At 42.5% G+C, this 17,534-nt stretch overlaps 1 protein-coding gene across 3 annotated transcripts in view; it reads left to right on the top strand.

Moving 5' to 3' along the window:
- Positions 1–17,534, top strand: part of PDE4D (phosphodiesterase 4D) — a 1,265,930-nt gene that overhangs the window by 842,953 nt on the left and 405,443 nt on the right. The window lies entirely within an intron of this gene.

Raw genomic sequence — 17,534 nt, 5'->3', positions numbered from 1 at the left:
CTGACCATCACACTCATGTATCATGGATTGTAGATATAGTAATTATTGGGAGGGGTTCCCTGAGATTGGAAATATATTTCAAGGGATCCTGTGTGTCAAAAAGGTTGAGAAAGACTGATATAAAGCAAGACAGTCCGATTACAATACAGTTCAATGCAGAAGGAATAGGGGGGCCCTGCTCATGGAGCTCACAATTTAAAGGGTGGGGGAGGTGATACAAAAGGTAATAACTGGGGGGATGAGATGATGGAGGTGTCCGAAGTACAGCAAGCTCCATAAATACATGGATGAGTGAGTTTGGGGTGAAGGAACTTGAGAGTCCTGACCTCTACCCAATAGAATACCTTTGGGCAGAATTAGAGCAGAGACTGTGAGCCAGACCTTCTCGTCCAACATCATTGCCTGACCTCCCAAATTTGCTTCTGGAAGAATGGTCAAACATTCCCATAGACACACTCCTAAACCTTGTGGACAGCCTTCCCAGAAGAGTTGAAGCTGTTATAGCTGCAAAGGGTCGACCAACTCAATATTGAACCCTACGGACTAAGACTGGGATGCCATTAAAGTATAGGCAGGCATCTCAATACTTTTGGTAATATAGTGTATATACATTAACCACGTGATATATTTTGTTAAATACCTTCACACAGAGATACATAGACATCCAAAAAATTTAGCAAAAATTACTGTTTTTTTTAAAATTTTATTTAAAACAAACTGCCAAGATAAAAATTTGGGAGTTGACGTTCTTTTTTTTTTGTTTGTTTGTTTTCAACACTGCAGGCTCATAGGCTGTTGTTTTAGGTCAGAAACCAGGAAAGGGAGATCAACCCAAAAAACTTCCATCCAGCCTCTTCCTCCACAGTGACAATCATGCTTTGTAAAGGGGTCTAGCACTTGCAATGTTATATAGACTATTTTATTTTTCATTGTTTCTTGGACATCAACTTTGAATTATCACTTTTAGGTGGATTTATCCTTTACAGCAAAAAATATAAAGGACATTTCACCAGACTTACACTTACTGGGCATTTAAAATAAACAGACTGAACTGATACTGTGAAAAATGACCCCATTAACAATTCAGTATACGTGTGCAATGATGACTTCAATGGTGCAGTGATGCAGAAGCTAGGTAGCCTTGTTTTCAATTGTATAGGCAAGAAGCTCCACCTACAGCACAGTCCATGAATTACACTCCTGGGAATGTTGGATTTTCTTAACCAAAATTGATTTTAGTTTGATCTATCTCTTTTGGAAACCATACAAAATTTCAGCAAACCGTATAAAAAAGGTCTCTTGCACAACATAGGTCTGCATAATTATCATCACTCTTCATAGTGTGAATATAAAGAATGACAGCAGCACATACAACGAAAAGTTTTAGAATATAAAATGAAGTAATAGATGCCACATCTAAACAAAGTACAAGGCAATGGAAACAGAAGGGAGGCTAGGAGAGGGTAAGGGCCCTTTAACACGGGCTGTCCAATCAGGTCTGTCTGTCTGTTTCTCAGACGGACCTGATCGAAGACTCCATTCAGCTCTATGAAGCGGCGGGTGTCAGCGGTGACATGTCCGCTGACACCCGCTGCTATGCGATCCGATCCTGTCTGCCAAATCCAGACAGATGGTGACCCTATTTTCCATCCATCTGGAGGATCGGATGGGATCTGATAAAAACAGACAGGCGGTCCATTTTCATCTGATCTCCCCATAGAGGAGAGCGGGGCTCTGACAGGTCCTTCTCAGCACAGTGAGCGGAGATGAACCCGTCATCCGCCTGCTCAGCGGAGATCAATGGATCAATCCCCCCCCCCGCTTAGCAAAGTGGAGTCCGTGTGAAAGAGCCCTAAAAGGGTCCAGCCAAAGTTCATCTTTCAGAATTGCTAAAATGTTTTCATTAATCATGCTATCAAGCAGAATCCAACTTCTGTAAACTTAAGGGATCAGCTCTTCTAAGCCAAAGTGGTTTTAACCCATTCCCTTCTAGTTAATGTCCCTTTTTTATTCGGTGTCACAAAAACACGCATGCGCAATTTTTAAGGCTGTGTCCTCACTAGTGTGACACCGAGTGTCCAAAGTCGCATGACAAGTCTCACTATTGGGAATGGAGCCTTAGACCCCTTTCACACTGGGGCGGTTTGCAGGCGGTATTGCGCTAAAAATACCGCCTGCAAACCACCCCTAAACAGCCTCCGCTGTTTGTTCAGTGTGAAAGCCCGAGGGCTTTCACACTGAAGCGGTGTGCAGGCAGGACGGTGAAAAAAGTTCTGCAAACCGCTTTTTTGGAGCGGTGAAGGAGCGGTGTATTCACCGCTCCTTCACCGCTCCTGCCCATTGAAATCAATGGGACAGCGCGGCAATACCGCGGCTATAGCCGCGCTGTACGAGGGATTTTAACCCTTTTTCGGCCGCCAGCGGGGGTTAAAACCGCACCGCTAGTGGCCGAATACCGCTGCAAGAACGACGGTACAGCAGCGCTAAAAATAGCGCTGTTGTACCGCCGACGCCCCCACCGCCCCAGTGTGAAAGGGGCCTAAAAGTTATTAAGGGATTAGGAAAGTTCATAAAAATTACTTGGGGTTAATCACAAATTTTATTCTGCAATTTTCCCTTTTATACAGATACTAGAATTGTTTCATTTACAAAGCATTTTATTACATTTGGTGTAAAAAAAAAAAAAAAAAAAGAAAGGAATGCAAATTTTAACCACCTCAATACAGGGCACTTACACCCCCTTCCTGCCCAGGCCATTTTTCAGCTCTCAGCGCTGTCGCACTTTGAATGACAATTGCGTGGTCATGCTACACTGTAACTATGTGAATTTTTTATGATTTTCTTTACACAAATAGAGCTTTCTTTTGGTGATATTTAATCACTGCTGGCTTTTTTATTTTTTACAAAAGAAAGGCAGAAAATTTTGAAAAAAAAAGTTTTTCTTAGTTTCTCCTTCACTGATGTGCGCTGATGAGGCGGCATTGATAGGCTGCACTGATGGGCACTGATAAGGCGGCACTTATGGGCACTGATTAGGTGGCACTGATGAGGAGGCACAAATATGCCACATTTATGGGCACTGATAGGTGGCACTGATAGGCGGCACTGATGGGCATTGATAGGTGGCACTGGTGGGCACTGATTGGTGGCACTGATGGGCATTGATGGGCAGCAGTGATGGGCATTGGTGGGCAGCACTGATAGGTGGCACTGATAGCCAGCACTGACTGGCATCACTAATGGGCACTGATTGCTGGTACTGGTGGGCACTGATTGCTGGCACTGTTTGCTGGCATTTATGGCACTATATTATAATCAGGGCACTGACGATCAGTGCCCTGTTTACATGTGTAGATGTCCCCCTGTGGGGAGATGCCGCTGATCAGCTCTCCTCGCCACACACTCATGTCATGTGAGCGCCAATTATCTCTGTGTTTACATGTGACCGGCTGTGGACACAGCTGATCACATGGTTAAAGAATGCATTAAGAATGCCGGTCATAGAATGCATCAAGATAAAAAAACTTCTTTACAACCCCTTTAAGGGCTTGGTATCACACATTTCTGCACAATCCAGTTATCAGTAAGCGGAATTTAAATTTTAACCCCATCATCTCCTGTTTAAAACACATTTTACAAACAAATGTAAAGATTGTACATGCAGTTTAAAGGCTTGTGTCAACAGGTTTTGATCACTTCAAGTTTTAGGGAATGCAATTCCTGCTGGAAGCAGGTCAAATGCAATTCAGAAAGAGTTCAACTGTGAGTCATATGTACCTGTCAATATATTCTGAATTACCTCAGAAATACCTCAAACTGATGCTATTGACCCTTGCTTGTCAACCTTTAACCCTAAATTGTATTTCTCAAGATCTTTTCCTCTTGGGGTATCGGGCAAGGCTGTTGCAGTGCCATGGATGCAGCCATCTTGTATTCTCAGCGAGAGCCCAGGGGCAGCTGATAGAAGTCAGTCACCACCGACCAAATCAACTGACACAACACCCAAAATGTACTGGCACAGCCACGTTTTTACTGACATTTCCAAAAGTTACAAAATTGCAATTTTAAGTGCACATTTCAGTATTTAGGCTACAAATAAGTACAATATGCAATTAGCAATGTCATTTAAGGTAGATCGATATTAAAGTGGATGTAAACCCAATGTCATCCTTTCTAAACTACTTCCATAGTGGTTATCTATAAGGATATACATGCCTCCTGCATGTATCTTTACCTGTCAAATGTCTCCCCTCTGCCTGTTATTAGACCCGAAAAACTGCAGATTCTGTGGGTGGGTCTGTTGTCTGGAGCTCGGTGGGTGGAGTCATGATGTCAGTAGACTCCCCGCCCACCTCTACACTCCCCTTGTCACTATGCATTTTCTCCTGTGTATTTCCTACACTGAACTTCTGCTATGATCTCTAACATCCAGTGAAAAGACAGGAAAGTAACCACATGACTTCAGCATGCCAAATCATGCTGAGATGTGGAACAGCCAATCCTTGCAGAGCTGCTGAAGAAAGGAGTGGGAGAGAATTAAAAAATACTGCATGTCTTAGGCTAGTGCACGAGATATGTGAATCACCTGTCACTCACAGCAAGTGGGAGGATTTGACAAAGTTTTTCTCTGTTTGTCAAGATTTATCTCACTGAACAATAAAAGAGGATTGCTCAGAGCTGGATTAACTCTGTGTGACAAGACTGGGCTCAAATGATAGGAAATTTTATACTCTACATTATGACACACACAAAAAAAATATTTTTCGGGTTTACAGCCACTTTAGGGAAAAAACATATTTCTTATTGTATTTCTGATATAGTAAGTAAGTAGCTCAGGGACAGGACTTCGAATGGGCAGAACACACACATGAAATTGACTCTCACAGTGACACTGACAGCAGTGTGCAACAGCACAGATGATGATGACACCGACACGACACGTCCCTTCCTGAATCACAGTAAGTCTCTCTCCATGCCAGGTGGTCTCTTCAGTCCTGACAGCACTGACAGTCCCTCTCCTGGCTTGCTTTGCTCCTGACCTGAACATGAGGCTCCAGCTGTTCTGCTCAGCTCCCTTGTACCATTACATCACATGACACACTCAGACACTGCCTCTGCCAGACCCACCCCCTGCTGCGCCACCCACTCTGGACCGGAACTGTGCTTGCGCAGTTCTGAGCCGAGCATCACAGCCAGATTTTTTACTGGCAACCAGGGCCGTCTTTAATGTTGATTGGACCCTGGGCAAACATTTTCTTGGACCCGCCGCTCTGAGACATACAGTAATTAGCAGCTAGACTCATAATTAGTTTACTGCAGCAGATCAGGCAGCAAGTGCGATTGGTTGCTAGAGGTTACAGCACATCATTACCGCTCACTGATTAGTTGCTAGAGGTTACAGCACATAATTTCTGATTTGTTGCTAGAGGTTACTGCACATCCTTACCACTCACTGATTGGTTGCTAGAAGTTACTGCACATCATTACTGCTCATTGATTGGTTTCTAGAGATTACTGCAAATCATTATTGCTCATTGGTTGCTAGAGGTTACTGTACATCATTACCTCTGCACCAAATTGTGGGTGTGGCCAAACTGTACAGAGTGCAGGGTTGAGGGGCTCACTACATAAAGAGTGCATAGCTGAAAGGTGCGCTATGTATAGAGTGCATGGGTGCACTATGTACAGAGTGCATGTTTAAGGGGTGCCCTATGTGCAGAGTGCAGGGTTGAGGGGTGCACTACATGCAGAGTGCAGAGTTGAGTGCAGGGGTGCACCAGACACAGAGTGCTCTTCCCCCGCCCCCCCCCCGATTCCAGTACAGACTCCCACCCCCCCCAGCCCAAGTACAAGGCTCTCCTCCCACCCCCTCACCCCCCATTCTCTCCTAACACCCCCTCATACCCCAATTTCAGTACAAGGTTCTCCTCCCACCCCCTTCCCGATTCCAGCACATAGTTTTCCTCTCACAAATCCTACTCACAACATCCGATGTGAGGTCTGTGCAGCCTGCACATTTCAGAAGCAGCTTCCCCTGTGCAGATTCCCCACCCCCTTCCTCCTCTGCTCTCATTGAACTCTGTGTATACCCGAGGGGTCAGAGTGGCCACCGGGGGAGGAGCGCTGTCACTTGTAAATACAGAAGCAGTGCTTCTGTATTTACAAGTGACAGTAGGCGAGCAGCCAGCATGTGACCAGCACCAGAGGTGGCTGAACTCCGGCGGGCAACGTGGGGCTCAAGGTGCGGGCAGTGCTGGGCCCCCCAACAATGACAGGGCCCTGGGCATATGTCCCGTTTGCCTCACGTTAAAGATGGCCCTGCTGGCAATCTTTTCCTGTTCTGACAGGAGAAAAGTACCCATTTTCTACTGGCTGCCAGTAAAAATTCTGACGGTTGTCAACACTGCTACCGACACTCCTTAGATTTGGTACCTGCCTCTTGATAAGTGAATCAACTGTCATAGTGATGTAAACACCTTGCAGCACTCAGGGGGTACTTGCAGGTAAACACACAGTCTGCGCAGATGAGCGCAGGCCCTTCACAGGTGCAGTGTACATAACCTGTCAGGGAGATTGATGGAGATAATAACAATATGCAGCATCCCAGATAGGGGGGGGGGCAAGCAGGGGTAAAGGTTTGAGCAGACAGGTCTTGTTGGCTGTAACGTTCCAGACTGAATTACTGCTCAGTGCTTGCACGGTTTGGAATCAGTGATAATTTATTTGAGAGGATTGGTATGCTTGTTAAGCACGTTTAATTAGTTTAATGTCCATTGGTCATAGATTTGCTGTAACTGCCATTAGCATGCAATTGCACACTGTATCAAAAAAAACAGATCTGCCTGCTTGAGTTTACGAGATGAAAGAAAAATGAAGCCCCAGATAAGGTGACAGCTCCAGTCTTGTCAGATACTGAAATGGGTGAACGATGATGGATCTATGATTGAAAACAAAAGCTTATGCCAGTTTTATCTACAAAGTTACATTTTAGGACTGAATTGGATATTTTGAATAGGTAAGAGTGCTAAATGGCTTGTGCATAGGCATTATAGACAAGTGGAACAGCACACAGTAGTGAAGGTGGGAGAGTGTATAGGAGAAAAGGGGAGGGTAATATAGTAGTCACCCTTGAGTAGACGAGAACATGCCACTCATGTAGGGACACATCCAGAACATACTTTCTGGAGTTCCTAAAGAGTGTATAGGACACTTGTTAGAAATCTGTCTCCCACCTGTGCAAGTCAGTAAGGTGTATATTAAAGTGATTGTAAAGTCTTGTTTTTTTTTTTTTTCTTTTAAAATAACAAACATGTTATACTTACCTGCTCTGTGCAGTGATTTTGCACAGAGCACCCCCAATCCTCCTCGTCTTGGGTCCCTGGCTGGAGCTCCTGGCCCCTCCCTCTTGTTGAGTGTCCCCAGAGTAAGCAGCTTGCTCTGGGGGCACCTGAAAGGACTCTACGCAAAAATAAAAAATGTTGGTTAGAGATACGCTTTAATATTTAAAAAAAAAGGTACCCTTAACTTTAATGGTGTATTAGGCAACATGCAATAACTTTGGTACTGTGTACTCACAAACATGCACTTTACTCCAGTGAAAATTCGTTTTAAGCTTAGTTAGGAGGTATACATTTAAAATTTAACACTTCTGATACAGAGAGGTGGCTGGGGGCTAAAACACTCCCTTTAATTAGCATATGTGGTAATTAGTTATGTAAGAGTTAAAGCAGTGCTAAGCCTAAAACCAAAAAATGTAATATATTGCAGCTTACCAGTCATTAGATGTGGTGGCTGCATTAAAATCACTTCCGGACCGCCCACCGTCGTTATACGTCGGTACTTTGAAGAGGAATATCGTTATTATGGCAGCGGGCGGTCCGCTTCAAGATAAAAGTGGTCTCTGCTGCGAATTCGTCGCAAGGTCACTTTTATCGGCGGCGGGAGAGGGGCCTTCCGCCGCTGACCGGAGCCGTCAGATCTTCTTCGGATCTCTTGTGTGACATGGAGATAAGTGAGGGGAAGATGGCCCCCACCTGTCTCCATATCAATGCTGGGCGGAAGTGACGTCAAAACGTCGTTTCCGCCTATAGCTCTTAACCACTTGCCGACCAGCCACTGCAGTTGTACTGCGGCAGATTGACAAGGCTGGGTAAAACGACGTTATGTAACGTCACTTCGCCCTGTGGCCACTAGCTCGCCCCCTCCAGCCAATGCGAGTGCCTGGCGGTCACGATCACCGACGGGCTCCCACGATCGCCTCTGACACACGGAGAACCGGGATCTGTGTGTGTAAACAGAGTATGAGCAGGGATCTGTCATCTCCCCTGTACAGTCCCCTCCCCCCTTCAGTTAGAACACGCACTAGGGAACACATTAACCCCTTGATCGCCCCCTGGTGTTAACCCCTTCGCTGCCAGTGACATTTTTACAGTAATCAATGCATTTTTATAGCATTGATCAATGTATTAATGCCAATGGTCCCAAAAATGTGTCAAAATTGTCCGATGTGTCTGCCACAATGTTGCAGTCCCAATAAAATTCGCAGATCGCCGCCATTACTAGTAAAAAAAAAACCAACAAAAATGCCATAAAACTATCCCCTATTTTGTAGACGCTATAACTTTTGCGCAAACCAATCAATATACGCTTATTGCGATTTTTTTATTTTTATTTTTTTCCAAAAAAAACTAAACTGAGGAAAAAAAAAGTTTTTTTTGTATATTTTTGGGGGATATTTATTATAGCAAAAAGTAAAAAATAATGCGTTTTTTTTTCAAAATTGTCGCTCTTTCTTTGTTTATAGCGCAAAAAATAAAAACCGCAGAGGCGATCAAATACCACCAAAAGAAAGCTCTATTTGTGGGGAAAAAAAGGACGTCAATTTTGTTTAGGTGCAACGTCGCACGACCGCGCAATTGTCAGTTAAAACGATGCAGTGCCGAATCGCAAAAAAGTGCTCTGGTCAGGAAGGGGGTAAAATCTTCCGGGGCTGAAGCGGTTAAAGGGACATTTTTTTTTTTTTTGATTTTTTTAAATGACAATTTATAAAAAATTTTTTATTATTGCATTTTGGTGTAAATATGAGATCTGACGTCTTTTTGACCCCAGATCTCATATTTAAGAGGTCCTGTCATGCTTTTTTTCTATTACAAGGGTTGTTTACATTCCTTGTAATAGGAATAAAAGTGACACTTTTCTTTTTTTTAAAGAACAGTGTAAAAATAAAAAACTTAAAGGTAAAATAAATAAGAAAAAAAATAGTTTTCTTTAAAACTAGTCCCGACGAGCTTGCGTGCAGAAGCGAACACATACACAAGTAACGCCCGCATATGAAAACGGTGTTCAAACCACACATGTGAGGTATCGCCGCGATCGGTAGAGCGAGAGCAATAATTCTAGCCCTAGACCTCCTGTGTAACTCAAAATATGCAACCTGTAGAATTTTTTAAATGTCGCATAAGGAGATTTTTAGGGGTAAAAGTTTGTCGCCATTCAACGAGCGGACGCAATTTTGAAGCGTGACATGTTGGGTATCAATTTACTCGGCGTAACATTATCTTTCACAATATAAAAAAAAAGTGGGCTAACTTTACTGTTGTTTTATTTTTTTAATTAAAAAAAGTGTATTTTTTCCAAAAAAAGGGTGCTGGTAAGACTGCTGCGCAAATACGGTGTGACAAAGTATTGCAACGACCGCCATTTTATTCTCTAGGGTGTTAAGAAAAAAACGTATAATGTTTGGAAGTTCTAAGTAATTTTCTAGCAAAAAAAAAGTTTTTAACTTGTACACAACAAATCTCAGAAAGGGGCTCGGTCCTTAAGTGGTTAATTTTCCTTTGTTAGGCTTTTTTCCCTTTGCTTTCACCTGGTGATCTGGCCAGTAACACATCCCCTGTATTAGAGTGTCCCGACTCTGGATGAAGGAGCACAGACACCTTTAGAGAGCAGCATTGTTAAGCCCCTTTCAAGCGGACGTTCCCATCGTGTCCGTCTGTCAGTTTTTCAGGCAGACCCGATTGGAACCTCCATTCTCCTCTATGGAGCGTCGGGTGTAAACATACAAAAACAGAAGACAGATTGGGATCCGTCTAGAGGATCAGGTTGGATGGCAGTCGGGTGTAAACGGACAGGTGGTCTGTTTACATCCAGCCACCAATAGAGAAGAGCGGTCTGTGTCCATGTCCGCTCTGCATGAGCGGAGCGGACACGGACCGTCCACCCGCCTACTCCAGAGTAGAGGTCCCCTACTGAGCAAGTAGATCGCAGCCACAGTCCGCCCCATTTGAAAAGGGCCTTAGTCTGGGGAGAGGGATGTGTTAGATGTACTAGTAGATTTAAATACACATGGGGTCATACATTATCCAATTATCTTGTACAATTTTCCTTTAGATTTACCAAAACCATATAATATGAAGTTAAACCTAAACACTTCCAATCTGTATGCAATCAGGCAGGCCCTTGCCCTACATAGTTGAAAGTAATGCTGGCCATACACTATACGAAAAGATGTTCAAACCCATTTTAGAAAAAAAACAACATTCGGCTGTGAAGGCTAATGATAGTGCCATCATGTAATGACCAATAAATAACCATAATGTACATAAATGAATCAATTTTTTGTTTGTTTTTTCACATATACCTAGCGCCAACAGTTTGGACAAGAAACACATTAACCTTTCAATTTATAATTCGACAGAAAATTTCCAAACTTGTCCTTCATTTTTTTTGCCTCAAAAAATGTCCCAACTGATTACCGATTTGTGCCCATTAACTGGCCGAAAAACGAACAAACTGTCTAAATGACCGAATTTCGTCCGATTTTTCATATAGTGTATGGCCAGCATTAATCTAAAGGAAATTGAATAAGAAAATTGTATAATGTATGGCCAGCCTAACACTGGAGAGTGAAAAATCTGGTGCAGCTGATGATAGAAATCAATCAGCTTCCAGTTTTTTTTTTTTTTTTTGTCAAAGCTTAATTGAACAAGCTGAAGTTAGGAGCTGATTGGCTACCATGCACAGCTGTACCAGATTTTGCACTCTCCAGTTTTGGTACATCAGCCCCAGATAGTTGCTTTCTATCTGCCCTGTTCGCACCGCAATGCTGCCTTGAGGCGAGTTGCAATGTGTTGCTTATAAACGCAGACATGCCACATCCTTATGCATTACATCATCCTGCACAGGCCAATCAAATGGTTGATGCTGGGTAGAAGATGTTGGCACCAGTGAGGGACCCAGATGTGGAATCGTTGAAGTGCAGGTATTGCTGCCTTTAGTTCCGTTTTGGGCTGTGCTCAGGGTCAGGTTTCATGCTGTTACAGTGTTACTTTAAGCTAGATTCACACCGTTAAAGTGCGATGGCACAATCATTTCCACGTGTCGCATGCAGGGCAGCCCATTCATTTCAAATGGCTGCCCTATGTGCGAGAAACACAGAAAATCAATTCTTGACTGGTTTCCAAAATCGCACCACACCGAACTGCAAGGTGCTGTTGCCCCATGTGATTTCTAAAACTGTACACGTTAGCAGATGTTTGATATCACCTTCAAGCGCCTGCTAGATGGCAACGTGTTTCCATTCATGTTGAGAACGCACACGGTTTTGCGGGGTTCCTTCAATGCAAATACTCCCCAGCACACCATGGATCTTCAAATGTAGTCCAAAGCCTTTATTGCAAAATGATCACATCATTTCATGAACGAGTGCAAGGTTTCGAAGCTGTGCAGGACCCCCTCGTCAGACACGCACAAGGAGTGCACCTACATTTACTTATTTGTGCAGAAATTCCTAATCTGTTTCATGGCTCCTTTAGAATTTCCTTGGTGTCTTGCAGAATTGATAAATGTTCCCATCGATGTTTTCTCATGGTCCGTTCAGCAGTGTACACATACCTTGGTACACTTGCCACATTAATAATACTGATACATGTCTTTGTATGGTCTTCACACTTTATTAGTGTTTTCAGAGATCTTATTTTTGACAGAATGTCCCTGTATATGGTCTGGAATATATTACCTTATGCTGATCATATGCACTGTGAAGCTATCTTTTATTATGTCTGACGTATAGTAGTAACCACTTGTCCGGACCAGTTCTGACACTTCGCTCCTACGTTTAAAAATCAACTTTTTTTTTTTTTGCTAGAAAATTACTTAGAACCCCCAAACATTATATATATATATATATATATATATATATATATATATATATATATAATTTTTTTTTTTTTTTTGCAGAGGCCCTATAGAATAAAATAGTGGGTTTTGCAATTTTTTATGTCACATAGTATTTGCGCAGCGGTTTTTCAAACGCCATTTAGAAAAAATAAAAAAAAAACCTTTATGAATTTTATATTTCAATGTTTTTATTGAAAAATTTTAGAAATAACAAGAGTAGCAGGTAAACATAAGTCAATGTTCGGATTATTGCTATGACAGATTTACAAATACCTAAGATATAATAATACAAGGTATTACATGGTCCATTAGTATAAAGGAACAAACAATACTCATGGGATGTTCTCAGATAAACCCACTGAGCAAAGAAAACCCAGTAGGTAATATCAAACGGTATTAAACGTATAGTTAACCTAACAACTTTTAGTTCTAATCAGTATTCAAAATCGTAACCATGTGCAGTAACATACAAAAACCTGAGTATGGTACAGAGAGGCAGGTGAAGGGAAGGGAGGGGTCGAGGAGGGATAGTGTATAAGACATAGTAGGGGACTTTTGAACCTTTTCCTGAGAATATCAATGTCAAAACTTAATGAAGTTCTAAAGACAACCCAATAAGTATTTGGTTTACCCGCTTCACCCCCCGGAAGATTTTACCCCCTTCCTGACTAGAGCGTTTTTTGCGATTCAGCACTGCGTCGCTTTAACTGACAATTGCGCAGGTGTGCGACATGGCTTCCAAACAAAATTGACGTCTTTTTTTTTCCCACAAATAGAGCTTTCTTTTGGTGGTATTTGATCACCTCTGCGATTTTTATTTTTTGCGCTATAAACAATATAAGAGCAACAATTTTGAAAAAAACGCATTATTTTTTACATTTTGCTATAATAAATATCCCCCAAAAATATATAAAAAAACATTTTTTTTTTTCTCAGTTTAGGCCGATCGTATTCTTCTACATATTTTTGGTAAAAAAAAATCGCAATAAGGGTTGATTGATTGGTTTGCGCAAAAGTTATAGCGTTTACTAAATAGGGGATAGTTTTATAGCATTTTTATTAAAATTTTTTTTTTTTACTAGAAATGGCAGCAATCAGCGATTTTTATTGTGACTGCGACGTTATGGCGGACATGTCGGACATTTTTGACACATTTTTGGGACCATTGTCATTTATACAGCGATCAGTGCGATTAAAAATGCATTGATTACTGTGTAAATGACACTGGCAGTGAAGGGGTTAACCACTAGAGGGGAGGGGTTAAGTGTGTCCTAGGGGAGTGATTTCTATCAGGGGGATGGGCTGGTGTGTGACATCACTGATCTCTGCTCCCAATGACAGGGAGCAGAGATTGAGTGACACTTGTCACTAGGCAGAACGGGGAGATGCTGTTTACATCAGCATCTTCCCGTTTGTCCTCTCCGTGAGGCGATCGCGGGTATCCCCGCGGCGATCGAGTCCGCGGGACCCGCGACCCGACTCACGGAGCTCCCGGCCCGGGCGCATGCGGCGGCGTGCATGCAATGGCATGGTGGGGAATTCAAATGGACGTACAGGTACGCCCATTTGCCCAGCCGTGCCATTCTGCCGACGTACATCGGCGTGCGCCGGTCGGGAACCGGTTAAACTACATGTAGAAAGAGGTGGAGGGAAGGAAGGAAAGTAGAAATGAGGAAAAAAGAAAGGGGAAGGAGAGGAATTCAAGAGGGTCAGCCCAGAGCTTATTAGGGAACCCAAATGTAACGGATCCACGAGTCCCATGTTTTATCAAATTTTTTAGAGTTATTATGGAGTGTGTGAGTGAGTTTGTCATTAACCGTAATCCAGTTGATTCTATTTTTAACGTAATCCAGAGGAATAACCAGTTGTTTCCAATGCCGGGCCACTGTAATCCTTGCCGCTCACAGTATATATGTGATTAATTTCGTTGATTTCTTGGGCACCTCTTCGGGTAGTCTATGGAATAAGGCCACCTCTGGGCATCTACAGATCTTCACCCCAGTCACCGAATTTATTAAATTAAATACCGTAATCCAAAACCTAATCACCAAAGGGCACTGCCACCAAATATGGTGCATTGTCCCCAACTGACCACAGGGTCGAAAACAGGTAATGTGGATGGATGCATTTTAGCTACCCGAGTTGGGACCAGGTACCAACGTAACAGTGTTTTATAGTTGGCCTCAATTAGCGTGGTATTGAAGGAGATTTTGGATAAATTATAAGCAATATCCTGCCATTCAGACAGATCAAAAATAAGATTCAGATCTTTTTCCCATTGATTCATATAGGAGAGCTTTGAGTTTGGTTCAGTGAGGGAAGCATAAACCACAGATTGTCATCCCTTCAATGGACCCCTTGTCTGGCAAGATAACTCAAACGTTGTAAGTGTAAGCGGCTCAATTATTAGATTGTTTGTTTGTGTCTGACAAAGGATGCAATTTGGTTATATCAGAATATTTCACTGGTAGGTACCTGCATCTTGTCTTTACAATGTTGTAAAGAGTATACCTGGTTACCATTAAGGTAGTCGCCAATTCTCAGCAATCCTTTATTGAGCCATCAATGAAATGACTGTGGCACTAACACTGGTGGAAACGCCGGATTGCAGAAGAAGGGAGCTAAAGGTGTGTGTGGGGATGATAGGGATGCCCAGTGACGTACTCTATCCCAAGCTGCCAATGAATGTGATAAGGAAGGGCAAAGTATAGGAGGGCATACCCGGCTGGGAAGCCACATCAGTGATCCTATGGCCAAGAGGTGACAGGAGAGTGCCTCAAGGGAGACCCAAAGAGGTGCAGGACCTGTAGCAGTAATATGGACAAGTTGGGAAATCTGAGCGGCTTGAAAGTAGTTTACTAAATTAGGGAGACCAAGACCCCCCTTTAATTTTGGGACATATAGGATCTGTTTGTTCAGTCGAGGTCTTCAATTACCTCAAATGAAATGAAGAACCTCGACTTGTAGACGCTGCAGATCTCCTCTCGGGACTGTCACTGGTAGAGTTCTAAAATAATAAAGTATCCTGGGTAGAAATGTCATTTTGACAGAGTTAATTCTGCCAAGCTATGATAGGGAATAGTCCGCCCAATGGTGAAGGTCCTCTTTAAGTTTTTTTTAAATAATGGGGGATAATTAGCTTTATAAAGAGTCTCAATAGAAGGCGATAATTGGATCCCTAAATATGAAAGGGAATGTGATGCCCGTTGAAAATTTTCAGTTTTCCCGAAGAGTCCGTACCATTTAGTGGGGAAGCGAGACATTAAGGGCTGCTGTTTTGTGAGGGTTCAGGGAGAGGCCGGAAAGCCAAGAGAACTGGTCCAATAAGGATAGCAAATGAGGTAGAGTGATTTGAGGGTTTGTAATATACATAAGGACATCATCAGCAAATAAGGCACATTTATGTTCTTGTTGCCCACAGCCGATTCCAGAAATATTAGGGTGGGCCCGAATTGCCATGGCCAAAGGTTCGATAGCTAATGCGAAAAGTAAGGGTGAGAAAGGGAATTCCTGTTTCGTACCACGTTTGATAGTGAATGACGACGATTTGTAGCCCCGTATGGAAACCTGAGCTGACGGAGATCCATATAAAGTTTTCAATAAAGATAAAAAGCTAGGTCCAACCCCAAAAGTCTATAAAGTAGTGAATAAATAATTCCAATTCACGCTATCAAAAGCCTTATGAAGGTCTAATGATAGAAGGAGAAGCTCCCGATAAAGGGGGGCATCCCAATTAGCAATGTACAGCTGAAATCAAGGTTATAGTTCTACGAATTTTGTCTAATGTTTGGCACCCAGTGATTAATCATGATTGATCTTTATGAATGTATTCTGCCAAGAATGTGTTCACTTTCATGAATTTTAAAAACAAAACACTAAAGTTAGCCCAATTTTATTGTATAATGTGAAAGATGACGTTACGATGAGTAAATTGATATCGAACATGTCATGCTTTAAAATTGTGTCTGCCCATGGAATGGCGGCAAACCACAGTGCTTAATGTTCCCCATAGGCGATGCTTTAAATGCCTTTACAGGTTACCAGTTTAGAGTTGCACAGGAGGTCTAGTGCTAGAATTATTGCTCTCGCTGTGACATTCGGGACAATACCTCATGTATAGTGCGATCACCAATTACAAATGCGTGCGGGAGTAACGTATGCATTCGCATTCGTGCATAAGCACGGTAGGACAGGGGTGCTTTAACCACTAGCTGTCTGCCCACTGTCATATGACTGCGGGACGAGGCAGCTCTCGTTCTGGATGGACGTCATATGACGTGATCGCCCTCCCGAGCCACTAGGGGGCGCGCGCGCGCCCGCCGCGTCGCTCAAGACCCGATGCGCGTGCCTGCGATTGCCGGGTAACAGAGCAGGACCGTTGATCTGTGTGTGTAAACACACAGGTCCAAGTCCTGTCAGAGGAGAGGAGACCGATGGTGTTTCCCTTGTACATAGGGACACCGATCGGTCATCTCCCCCACAGTTAGTATCACCTACCTAGGACACACATTTAATCCCTCGATCACCCCCTAGTGTTAACCCCTTCCCTGCCAGTCACATTTACACAGTAATCAATGCATTTTTATAGCACGGATCTCTGTATAAATGTGAATGGTCCCAAAAATGTGTCAAAAGTGTCCGATATGTCCGTCGCAATATCGCAGTCACAATAAAAATCGCAGATCGCCACCATTACTAGTAAAAAAAATAAATAAATATAAATGCTATAAATCTATGCCCTATTTTGTAGACGCTATAACTTTTGCGCAAACCAATCAATATTCGCTTATTGCGATTTATTTTATTTTTTTTTTTACCAAAAATATGTAGAAGAATACATATCGGCCTAAACTGAGGAAAAAATTTGTTTAAAAAAAAAAAAAAAAAAATTGGATATTTATTATAGCAAAAAGTAAAAAATATTGTGTTTTTTCTTTTGTTTATAGCGCAATAAATAAAAAATGCAGAGGTGATCAAATACCACCAAAAGAAAGCTCTATTTGTGGGGAAAAAAAATGATAAAAATTTCATTAGGGTGCAGTGTAACATGACTGCGCAATTGTCATTCAAAGTGCGAAAGCGCTGAAAAATGGCTTGGGCAGGAAGGGGGTGAAAGTGCCCTGTATTGAGGTGGTTAAAAAAAATATATATATATATATATATATATATATATATATATATATATATATATATATATATACATATACATATTTTGTACTTTTTTTTTTTTTTACACCTTTTTTTTGGGTGGGGGGGGATTCATTTCATTACTATCACAAGGGATGAAAAACATCCCTTGTGACCGCATGGGCCGTGACAGGTCCTCTTTATGGAGAGATCTGGGGTCTATTAGACCC

Source organism: Aquarana catesbeiana, linkage group LG01 (genome assembly GCF_042186555.1).
Source record: "Aquarana catesbeiana isolate 2022-GZ linkage group LG01, ASM4218655v1, whole genome shotgun sequence".
Taxonomy (NCBI): Eukaryota; Metazoa; Chordata; class Amphibia; order Anura; family Ranidae; genus Aquarana; species Aquarana catesbeiana.
The sequence above is the reverse complement of the archived record's forward strand: the minus strand, read 5'-3'. Positions and strand labels throughout refer to the sequence as shown.